This window comes from Bos indicus, chromosome 6 (genome assembly GCF_029378745.1).
Source record: "Bos indicus isolate NIAB-ARS_2022 breed Sahiwal x Tharparkar chromosome 6, NIAB-ARS_B.indTharparkar_mat_pri_1.0, whole genome shotgun sequence".
Classification (NCBI taxonomy): Eukaryota; Metazoa; Chordata; class Mammalia; order Artiodactyla; family Bovidae; genus Bos; species Bos indicus.
In genome coordinates, this window is record NC_091765.1 from 9,779,977 (window position 1) to 9,793,348 (window position 13,372).

Sequence of the window (13,372 nt, forward strand, 5' to 3'; positions counted from 1 at the left end):
ACAAAAACACAACAACTCAAAACCTATGGGATGCAGCAAAAGCAGTTCTAAGAGGGAAGTTTATAGCAGTACAATCCTACCTCAAGAAACAAGAAAAACATTGAATAGACAACCTAACTTTACACCTAAAGCAATTGGAAAAAGAAGAACAAAATACCCCAGAATTATCAGAAGGAAAGAAATCATAAAGATTAGAGCAGAAATAAATGAAAAAGAAATTAAAGAAGCAATTGTAAAGATTAATAAAACTAAAAGCTGGTTCTTTGAGAAGATTAACAAAATTGACAAACATTTAGCCACACTCATCAAGAAAAAGAGAGGGAAGCATCAAATCAACACAATTAGAAATGAAAAAGAAGAGGTTACAACAGACAAAGCAGAAATAAAAAGGATTATAAGAGACTCATCAACAACTATATGGCATAAAATGGATAACCTGAAAGAAATGGACAAATTCTTAGAAAAGTTCAACCTTCCAAGACTGAATCAGGAAGAAATAAAATTATTAACTACCCAATTACAAGCACTGAAATTGAAGCTCTGATCCAAAATCTCCCCCAAAAAACAAAAGCCCAGGACCAGGTGGCTTTACAGGAGAATTTTATCAAACATTTAGAGAAGAGTTAATGCTTATCCTTCTAAAACTTTTCAAAAAATTTCAGACGAAGGAATACTTCCACACTCATTCTATGAGGCCACCATCACCCTGATACCAAAACCAAAGAAAATGCACAAAAAAGAAAACTATAGGCCAATATCACTGATGAACATAAATGCAAAATTTGTCAACCAAGTTATAGCAAACAGAATTCAACAACACATTAAAAAGCTCACACATCATGATTAAGTTGGGTTTATCCCAGGGATGCAAGGATTCTTCAATATATGTAAATCAATCAATGTGATACACCATATTAACAAATTGAAAGATAAAAACCATATAATAACCTCAATAGACGCAGAAAAAGCCTTTGACAAAATTCAGCACCCATTTCTGATTAAAAGTTTTCAGAAAATATGTATAGAAAGAACCTACCTCAACATTGTAAAGGACATATATAATAAACCCACAGAAAATATTATTCTCAACGGTTAAAAACTCAAAGCACTCCCCCTAAGATCAGGAACAAGGTAAGGGTGTCCACTTTCACCACTATTATTCAACATAGTTTTGGAAGACCTAGCTACAGCAATCAGAGAAGAAAAAATAAATAAATAAATAAAAGGAATCCAGATTGGAAAATATGAAATAAAGCTCTTACTGTTTGCAGATGACATGATACTGTACATAGAAAACCCTGAAGATAGTATCAGAAAATTATCAGAGCTAATAAGTGAATTTAGAAAAGTTGAAGGACACAAAATCAATACACAGAAATCACCTGCATTTCTATATACTAACAATGAAAAATCAGAAAAAGAAATTAAGGAGTCAATCCTATTCACCATTGCAAAAAAAAAAAAAATCTAGTAATAAACGTACCTAAGGAGACAAAAGAACTGTACACAGAAAGTTATAAGACACTGATGAAAGAAACCAAAGGCATAAATCAAAGACATAAACAGATGAAGAGATATCCCATGTTCCTGGGTAAGAATAATCAATATTGGGAAAATGACTATACTACCGAATGTGATCTACAGATTTAATGCAATCCCTATCAAATTACCAATGGCATTTTTCACAGAATTAGAACAAACCTTTTCACAATTCACATGGAAACACAAAAGACCCCAAATAACCAAAGCAGTCTTGAGAAAGAAGAATGGATCTATAGGAATCAACCTTCCTGACCTCCAATGATGCTACAAAGCTACAATCATCAAGACAGTATGGTACTGGCACAAAAACCATAATATAGACGAATGGAACAAGATAGAAAGCCCAGAAATAAATCCCTGCACCTATGGGTACCATATTTTTGACAAAGGAGGCAAAAATATACAATGGGACAAAGACAGTCTGTTCAATAAATGGTGCTGGGAAAACTGGACAGCTACATGTAAGAGAATGAAATTAGAACACTTCCTAAGAACATACATAAAGATATACTCAAAATGGATTAAATACCTAAATGTAAGACCAGAAACTATAAAACTCTTAGAGGAAAAGACAGGCAGAACACTCGATGACATAAAGCAAAATCCTCTATGACCCACCTCCTAGAGTAACACAAATGAAAAGAAAAGTAAACAAGTGGCATCTGGTTAAACTTAAAAGCTTTTGCACAGCAAAGGAAACTAAGCAAGGTGAAAAACAACCCTCAATTTGGGAGGAAATAATAGCAAATTAAACAACTGGCAAAGGATTAAATTCCAAAATATACAAGCAGCTCATACAACTCAATAGCAGAAAAACAAACAACCCAATCAAAAAGTGGGGAAAAGACTTAAACAGACATTTCTCCAAAGAAGACATACAGATGGCTAACAAACACATGAAAAGATGCTCAACAATGCTCATTATTAGAAAAATGCAAATCAAAACCACAAAGAGATATCACCTGATACTGGTCAGAATGGCTATCATGAAAAAGTCTACAAACAATAAATGCTGGAGAGGGTGTGGAGAAAAGGGAATGCTCTTGCACTGTTGGTGGGAAAGTAAATTAATACAGCCACTATGGAAGATGGTATGGAGATTCCTTAAAAAACTAGGAACAAAACCACCATATGACCCAGCAATCCCACTCCTAAGCATACACCCTGAGGAAACCAAAATTAAAAGAGGCACATGTATCCCATTGTTCATTGCAGCACTATTTACAATAGCTAGAAGATGGAACCAGTACTCTTGCCTGGAAAAATCCCATGGACAGAGGAGCCTGGTGGGCTGCAGTCCATGGGGTTGCCAAGAGTTGGACAGGACTGAGCGACTTCACTTTCACTTTTCACTTTCGTGCCTTGGAGAAGGAAACGGCAACCCACTCCAGTGTTCTTGCCTGGAGAATCCCAGGGATGGGGGAGCCTGGTGGCCTGCCATCTATGGGGTCCCACAGAGTCGGACATGACTGAAGCAAATTAGCAGCAGCAGCAGCAGCAGAACATGGAATCAACCTAGGTGTCTATCTATAGATGAATGGACAAAGAACTTATGGTACGTATACACAGTGGAATATTCAGTTAAGTTCAGTCACTCATTCATGTCCGACTCTTTGCAACCCCACGGACTGCAAAACATCAGGCCTCCCTGTCCATCACCAACTCCCAGAGTTTCCCCAAACTCATGTCCATTAATACAGTGATGCCATCCAACCATCTCATCCTCTGTTGTCCAATTCTCCTCCCACCTTCAATCTATCTCAACATCAGGGCCTTTTCAAATGAGTCAGTTCTTTGCATCAGGTGGCCAAAGTATTGGAGTTTCAAATTTAACATGATACCTTCCAAAGAACACTCAAGACTGGTCTCCTATAGGATGCACTGGTTGGATCTCCTTGCAGTCGAAGGGACTCTCAAAAGTCTTCTCCAACACCACAGTTCAAAATCATCAATTCTTTGGTACTAAGCTTTCTTTATAGTCCAACTCTCACATCCATACATGACTACTGGAAAAATCATAGCCTTGACTAGATGGACCTTGTTGGCGAAGTAATGTCTCTGCTTTTGAATATGCTGTCTAGGTTGGTCATAACTTTCCTTCCAAGAAATAAGCATCTTTTAATTTCATGGCTGCAATCACTATCTGCAGTGATTTTGGAGTACCCCAAAATAAAGTCTGACACTGTTTCTACTTGCCATGAAGTGATGGGACCAGATGCCATGATCTTCATTTTCTGAATGTTGAGCTTTAAGCCAACCTTTTCACTCTCCTCTTTCACTTTCATCAAGAGGCTCTTTAGTTCTTCTTCACTTTCTGCCATAAGAGTGGTATTATCTGCCTATGTGAATTTATTGTTATTTCTCTCGGCAGTCTTGATTCCAGCTTGTGCTTCATCCAGCCCAGTGTTTCTCATGATGTACTCTGCATAGAAGTTAAATAAGCAGGGTGACAATATACAGCCTTGATGTACTCTTCTCTATTTGGAACCAGTCTGTCATTCCATGTCCAGTTCTAACTGTTGCTTCCTGACCTGCATCTAGGTTTCTCCAGAGGCAGGTCAGGTGGTCTGGTATTCCCATCTCTTTCAGAATTTTCCACTGTTTCTTGTGATCCACACAGTCGAAGGCTTTGGCATAGTCAATAAAGCAGAAATAGATGTTCTTCCAGAACTCTCTTGGTTTCTTGATAATCCAGTGGATGTCGGTAATTTGATCTCTGGTTCCTTGCTTTTTCTAAAACGAGAATGAACATCTGGAGTTTACAGTTCATGTATTGCTGAAGCCTGGCTTGGAGAATTTTGAGCATTACTTTACTAGCTTGTGAGATGAGTGCAATTGTGCAGTAGTTTGAACATTCTTTGGCATCGCATTGCTTTGAGATTGGAATGAAAACTGACCTTTTGCAGTGCTGTGGCCACTGATGAGTTTTCCAAATATGGTGGTATATTAAGTGCAGCACTTTCACAGCATAATCTTTGAGGATTTGAAATAGCTCAACTGGAATTCTATCACCTCCACTAGCTTTCTTCATAGTGATGCTTCCTAAGGCCCACTTGACTTCACATTCTAGGATGTCTGGTTCTAAGTGAGTGATCACACCATCATGATTATCTGGGTCCTGAAGATCTTTTTTGTACAGTTCTTTTGTGTATTCTTGCCACCTCATCTTAATATCTTCTGCTTCTGTTAGGTCCATACCATTTCTGTCATTTCAGTTCAGTTCAGTTCAGTTCAGTCCAGTCTCTCAGCCTTGTCCGACTGTTTGTGATCCCATGAATTGCAGCACACCAGGCCTCCCTGTACATCACTAACCCCCAGAGTTCACTCAAACTCACGTCCATCGAGTCGGTGATGCCAGAGTTCACTCAAACTCACGTCCATCGAGTCGGTGATGCCATCCAGCCATCTCATCCTCTGTCATCCCCTTCTCCTCCTGCCCCCAATCCCTCCCAGCATCAGAGTCTTTTCTAATAAGTCAACTCTCCCCATGAGGTGGCCAAAGTACTGGAGTTTCAGCTTTAGCATCATTCCTTCATTTATTTAGCCCATATTTGTATGAAATGTTCCCTTGCTATCTCTAATTTTCTTGAAGAGATCTCTAGTCTTTCCCATTCTATTATTTTCCTCTATTTCTTTGCACTGAGCACTGAGGAAGGCTTTCTTTCTCTCCTTGCTATACTTTGGAACTCTGCATTCAAATGGGTGTATCTTTCTTTTTCCCCTTTGTTTTTCACTTCTCTTCTTTTCACAGCTATTTGTAAGGCCTCCTCAGACAGCCATTTTGCTTTTTTGCATTTCTTTTTCTTGGAGATGATCTTGATCTCTATCTCATTACTGCTGCTGCTGCTAAGTCACTTTAGTCGTGTCCGACTCTGTGCGACCCCATAGACAGCAGCCCACCAGGCTTCCCTATCCCTGGGATTCTCCAGGCAAGAACCTGTCTCATTACTCAGCCATAAAAAGGAATGCATTTGAGTCAGTTCTAATAAAGTGGATGAACCTACAGCCTATTATACAGAGTGAAGTAAGTCAGAAAGAGAATTATAAATATCATATACTAATGCATATATACAGACAGAAATGGCAACCCATTCCACTATTCTTGCATGGAAAATTACATGGATGCAGGAGCCTGGCAGGCTACACACTTCACAGTGTTGCAAAGAGTCGGACACAATTGAGTGACTAACACACACACACACACACACACACACACACACAATGCATATATACGAAATCTAGCAAAATGGTACTGAAGAATTTATTTTCAGGGCAGCAATGGAGAAACAGACATAGAGAATAGACTTTTGGACATGGGGAGAGGGGAGGAGAAGGTAAGATATATGGAGAGAGTAACATGGAAACATACATTGCTGTATGTAAAATAAATAACCAAAGGAAATCTGCTGTATGTCTCAGGAAACTCATACAGGGGCTCTGTATCAACCTAGAGGGCTGGGGTGGGGAGGGAGATGGGAGGGAGCTTCAAAAGGCAGGGGATATATGTATGCTGCTAAGTCGCTCCAGTCGTGTCTGACTCTGCGCGACCCCACAGATGGCAGCCCACCAGGCTCCCCCAGTCCCTGGGATTCTCCAGGCAAGAACACTGGAGTGGGTTGCCATTTCCCTCTCCAATGCATGACAGTGAAAAGTGAAAGTGAAGTCGCTCAGTCGCATCCGACCGCTAGCGACCCCACGGACTGCAGCCTACCAGGCTCCTCCGTCCATGGGACCCTCCAGGCAAGAGCACTGGAGTGGGGTGCCATTGCCTTCTCCAGATATATGTATACCTATGGCTGATTCATGTTTAGCTTTGACAGAGAACAACAAACTTATCTAAAGCAATTATCCTTCATTTAAAAAATAAATAAATTGATTAAAAACATGGGTTTTGCTGGTACTTTAATTTTAAAACTGTCATAAGATAAAAAATTATTTGATTTTCCCTTATTTGGGTTTTATTGGAGCAAAATTTTAAATTTTTTCTATTATTTCCTTTCCTGAGTTATCTCGTATTTCTAATTTAATTGGGGTCTACATTAGTAAAGAATGTAGTCCCCAGTTAAATTAGAAAAGAATTAGTAAAGAATCCACCGGCCAATGCAGGAGACTCAGCTTCAATCCCTGGGTTGGGAAGTTTCCCTGGAGAAGGAAAAGACAATCCACTCCACTATTCTTGCCTGGAGAATCCCATGGACAAAAGACTCTGGCGGGCCACAGTCCATGGGGGTCACAAAGAGTCAGATATGATTGAGTGACTGAGCATGCATGTACCAATTAAATTGAAAACTTATTTGCTTATTCATATTCATTCATAAACGTCTTTTAAAGCATAGTTACATTTTTTCTGTTAAACTTAGATCGTTAAACCAGCTAGCCAAAGTGTATCTTTTCCTTTCTTTGAAGTACTAATTATTATAGCAAGCAACATATATAATACCCTCTTTAAATATACTGCTGCTGCTGCTAAGTTGCTTCAGTCGTGTCCAACTCTTGGTTTAAAAACACTTAAATAGTCCTTGTTATACTACAGAGATCTTAATAAACCATGAGGGCAAGCCTGATTACTATGACTTATTTCTTGATTATCCCAAGGTATTCTGGTTGAATTCTGACCATTTTTCCATACAACCACATCTGATTTTGGGGGTTAAATATCTATTTATAGATCTTATAACCTTGTCACAGTTGACTTCCTGGATAATGTATTCATTTTCTTGACATAATGTGTGTAACATTCTGATATTTCACATTTTTCTTATAGTTTCCTTAAAGCTTTCCTTTGGGACACAGACATCTTATCTTCAGACCTCACCTCTTCATGAATACTCCAGTACTATCTCCTCAAGCAACAGTTTACCTAAAAGTAATGAGTTTCTTCCTCCTAAGATTCAACTCTGGGGTCCTGTCTAGAATAATATATAATAATTATATATTACAAATATATAATTTTTATAATTCTTTAGTAATTATTAAAATATTAATATAATATAATGATGAGGATTGATTTTTCTTCTTTAAAATATAATCAATTTCTGTTTATATATATAGCAATAGATAGCAAGAGTGATACAACCCCCCCATAGTAATTAAAAGTAGATTATATCTATGTGCTCATATGAAATATATGTATTTCTAATGCTAAGAAAATTCATACAATTCAAATTAAAAGACCCATCCTATCCTGGATAAGCAGAGAACGTGTACTTCATGTACATCCTTTCTCCTTCATCATGTTTCCCTTTTTAATCCTCTTTCAACTTCTTTTATTTCTAATGGGAAGATGACATGTGTTCTTTCCCTTTGCAGTTTTTCTAAAATACTTCAATCTGATTTTCAAAAACTGAAGTAAATCTTATGTACTGTCATGTCTTTGCTGCTCCATACAAACATTTATACATCTTTACTTGACAGATTCCAGTTCTTTTAAGAGTAAACAGAGCATATAGGGTCAACTGTGAGTGAAGTGAAGGTTGTTCAGTCATGTCTGACTCCTTGCGACCCCAGGGACTATACTGGAATTCTCTAGGCCAGAATACTGGAGTGGATAGCCTTTCCCTTCTCTGGGGGATCTTCCCAACCCAGGTCTCCTGCATTGTAGGCGGATTCTTTACCAGCTGAGCCACAAGGGAAGTCCAAGAATACTGGAGTGGGTAGCCTATCCCTTTTCCAGGGGATCTTCCCAACCCAGGAATTGAACCAGGGTCTCCTGCATTGCAGGCGGATTCTTTGCCAACTGAGCTATCAGGGAAGCCCATGTAGGGTCAACAGAAGGGTAAATAAAATACAAAGTCTACATTTTTAGAACTGATCACTTATCTGTACTCTAAAACTAATTTTTTTTTAGTTCAAGCTGGAACTAAAATGTAGCATTTCTAAAACTGAACACACATATACACACACACACAGGCACATACAAACAGAGGTCCACATTCAGAGAGAAAAGTCCTGAGAGCAGGAATCAATAGTCATAGTGATGAAACCTGGCCTTATGTTAAACAGTCTAGGACAGGGATGCGTGGCACCCTCCTTGGTGACCACTAGCTGCAGGTCATTTTTAGGTGAGCAAAATCACTGGGGTACTATAGCACTTCTTTTTTTTTATTTTATTTTATTTTTAAACTTTACAATATTGTATTGCTTTTGCCAAATATCGAAATGAATCCGCCACAGGTATACATGTGTTCCCCATCCTGAACCCTCCTCCCTCCTCCCTCCCCATACCATCCCTCTGGGTCGTCCCAGTGCACCAGCCCCAAGCATCCAGTATCGTGCATCTTGCTTCATGAATGGCCAAGTTCCAGATGTGTGACAACTCCACGTGGCACTTACTTCCTTCAGTGTGTGAGAGGAGAGGAATAAAGTGTAATTTAGTAAAGTGAGAAGCTGACACAGAACCATCAGATCTTCCAGCTCAGCCTCCTATCCACAGGAAACATGAGGTTGAGTTGGTTTTAACTTCCCCTGAGGTTATTGATTTTATGTTGCCAGACAGACTGGTGACCTCACTCAGTACGGCAGGTTCCTCCCGCACAGGTAGCATAACAACTCCTATATTTCCAGGCATGTCTACTGTTGGACCACATGATTTATACATGTTTTCAATTTTCTTTTGAGGCTATAAATATTAAACCAAGGGTCATCGACTGATAAATGCCAGGGTTTGGATTCCAAATGTGACTCTCTGGTATTAAATTTTGTAACACTGATACAAGGTAATGTATATCAAAACACTAAAACTATCTATTACAAGCGAAGCTGATAGCATGTTCTTTTATATAGTAGCTAATGCCGCATATTGTCTTCGAGAGAGAAAGAATTTGTAAAGAATCCTTTTAAATACTTAAATGGATTGACAAGTCAACAACAAATACTCTGTTACATTAATATAATTTTTATTTGCAATTAAAGAACTCTTCATTTACTTCACAAAATACTTTTGCCCTTGTCAGCTTTATTTATTTCCAAGTAGTTGTGATTTAGCATGTCTGATTTCCCAGGTGGTGCTATTGGTAAAGAACTTGCCTGCCGATGGAGGAGATAAAAGAGACCAGGGTTTGATTCCTAGGTCAGGAAGATGCTCTGGAGAAAGGCATGGCAACGCACTCCAGTATTCTTGCCTGGAAAATTCCACGGACAGAGGAGCCTCATGGGCGACAGTCCACGGGGTCACAGAGTTGGACACAACTGAAGCGACAGTGCACAAACGCATGTTCTACCTGTACTCTTTGAAAGACTGTTGATTCATCAGTAGAAGATGAATGCAATTTAAATGACAAATGAGTTGGAGACAAAGCAGGTGCTCACTGTACATGTTATGTGACTTATTAGTAACATATTAATGTTTTACAGAGCTTTATTGCTTGGTATTTCATGTAGGTTCATTTTTTATTACTTTGACAGAAAAGAAAAAATTTAAGAAGTGAAGGGCAGTTAAACACATATGATGGCTGTCTTTTCACCTTGCTAATAGTTTCCTTTGATGTGCAGAAGCTTTTAAGGTTAATTAGGTCCCATTTGTTTATTTTTGATTTTATTTCCAATATTCTGGGAGGTGGGTCATAGAGGATCCTGCTGTGATATATGTCAGAGAGTGTTTTGCCTATGTTCTCCTCTAGGAGTTTTATAGTTTCTGGTCTTACGTTTAGATCTTTAATCCATTTTGAGTTTATTTTTGTGTATGGTGTTAGAAAGTGGTCTAGTTTCATTCTTTTACAAGTGGTTGACCAGATTTCCCAGCACCACTTGTTAAAGAGATTGTCTTTAATCCATTGTATATTCTTACCTCCTTTATCAAAGATAAGGTGTCCATATGTGCGTGGATTTATCTCTGGGCTTTCTATTTTGTTCCATTGATCTATATTTCTGTCTTTGTGCCAGTACCATACTGTCTTGATAACTGTGGCTTTGTAGTAGAGCCTGAAGTCAGGTAGGCTGATTCCTCCAGTTCCATTCTTCTTTCTCAAGATCACTTTGGCTATTCGAGGTTTTTTGTATTTCCATACAAATTGTGAAATTATTTGTTCTAGCTCTGTGAAGAATACTGTTGGTATCTTGATAGGGATTGCATTGAATCTATAAATTGCTTTGGGTAGTATACTCATTTTCACTATATTGATTCTTCCAATCCATGAACATGGTATATTTCTCCATCTATTAGTGTCCTCTTTGATTTCTTTCACCAGTGTTTTATAGTTTTCTATATATAGGTCTTTAGTTTCTTTAGGTAGATATATTCCTAAGTATTTTATTCTTTCCGTTGCAATGGTGAATGGGAGAAAATAATAGCAAATGAAGCAACTGACAAACAACTAATCTCAAAAATATACAAGCAACTCCTACAGCTCAACTCCAGAAAAATAAATGACCCAATCAAAAAATGGGCCAAAGAACTAAATAGACATTTCTCCAAAGAAGACATACAGATGGCTAACAAACACATGAAAAGATGCTCAACATCACTCATTATCAGAGAAATGCAAATCAAAACCACTATGAGGTACCATTTCACACCAGTCAGAATGGCTGCGATCCAAAAGTCTACAAATAATAAGTGCTGGAAAGGATGTGGAGAAAAGGGAACCCTCTTACACTGTTGGTGGGAATGCAAACTAGTACAGCCACTATGGAGAACAGTGTGGAGATTCCTTAAAAAACTGGAAATAGAACTGCCTTATGATCCAGCAATCCCACTGCTGGGCATACACACTGAGGAAACCAGAAGGGAAAGAGACACGTGTACCCCAATGTTCATCGCAGCACTGTTTATAATAGCCAGGACATGGAAGCAACCTAGATGTCCATCAGCAGATGAATGGATAAGAAAGCAGTGGTACATATACACAATGGAGTATTACTCAGCCATTAAAAAGAATACATTTGAATCAGTTCTAATGAGGTGGATGAAACTGCAGCCTATTATACGGAGTGAAGTAAGCCAGAAGGAAAAACATAAATACAGTATACTAACGCATATATATGGAATTTAGAAAGATGGTAACAATAACCCTGTGTACGAGACAGCAAAAGAGACACTGATGTATAAAACAGTCTTATGGACTCTGTGGGGGAGGGAGAGGGTGGGAAGATTTGGGAGAATGACATTGAAACATGTAAAATATCATGTAAGACACGAGTTGCCAGTCCAGGTTCGATGCACGATACTGGATGCTTGGGGCTAGTGCACTGGGACGATCCAGAGGGATGGTATGGGGAGGGAGGAGGGAGGAGGGTTCAGGATGGGGAACACATGTATACCTGTGGCAGATTCATTTTGATATTTGGCAAAACTAATACAATTATGTAAAGTTTAAAAAAAAAAACAAAAAACACATATGATGGAATTACAAAGAGGAGCCATGATTTCACAGGTACTGAGGTAGATGTGCCAGCTCCATGCGAGGAGGTTGAAATATATGCAAATATATGTGTGTATTATCTAGTTGCTCTCACAGATGCAGAGCTAAACTGTCATGTGTTTTTCTGGGTTTTCATTACATTTTTATTTCTCCATTTAAGTGAGTTTTACTGTTGCCCTTTATTTCTATAACTTGAGATTCAGGTGAAAGAAGCCTCAAATATTGAAGGTTTCTTTTTTCTCCGAAAACTAATTTTTAGGAATGGGAAACTGAAAAACAAGTCAATAACTTGATAATGAAAAAATATCAATAATTTGATAATGAAAAATGAAAAGTTTGGTTTTCGTACTAAATGGCAGCCTAGTGCTGTCTCCTTGCTTGAGCGTCACCCACTCAAGGTCAATTAGCACAGTAATACTGATATGCTAAATCACTGCACTGGTTTTGCACATTTGTATATTGTTGTTGTTTAGTGGCTAAGTCGTGTCCGACCCTTTTGCAATCCCATGGAGTGTATGGAGCCTGCCAGGCTCCTTTGTCCATAGGTTTTCTATACTCAAATGCACACACATATAGTCACAACATTTTAAGTACTAATGCTAAATGCATATATTAATTTTTAATTATAACTTTGGCCAATATTTTGGAAATCGATTTTCTCACTAATGGGTTTTATATACACTATTTTGTGTTCACATGAGTTGTGATTGCTTAAATCTTTTAAAATTTCTTACTTGGAAATGTTTTCATGTACTTTTTTCCATTTTGTGTCTTTACTGAATAAAAGTTTACTAAATATATCTCTGGTATGATTTTAAACCAGTTTCCTGTCCTGAAAATGATATTTGTTTTGTATGTGCTTGGTAGTGTCCAACTCTTTGCGACCCCGTGAACAGTAGCCCACCAGGTTCCTCTGTCCATAGGATTCTCCAGGCAAGAATACTGGAGTGGGTTGCCATTTCCTATTCCAGGGGATTTTCCTGGCCCAGAGATAGAACTGGTCTCCTGGCTGTGTCTCCTGCATTGGCAGGTGAATTCTTTGCCCCTGAGCCACCTGGGAAGCCCTTAGGAAAGGAAGTACTACTATTCCTATGGATAACCTACAAAACTGAGGCTTAGAAAGCTCAGCCTCACAGGTTTATGATTGAGACTGTTCCTAGTTCTAATACTTAACCTCTGAGACTCAGGTTTCATGTTATAAAACCAGAATCATAAATGCCTGCATCATAAGTTCATTGTCTTGAAAAATAAGATTTTTTTATGACTAACACAAAAAGAACATTAATGGAGGCTGGGTCAGATCAGATCAGATCAGATCAGTCTCTCAGTCATGTCCGACTCTTTGCAACCCCATGAATCACAGCACGCCAGGCCTCCCTGTCCATCACCAACTCCCGGAGTTCACTGAGATGTCCATCGAGTCAGTGATGCCATCCAGCCATCTCATCCTCTATCGCCCCCTACTCCTCTTG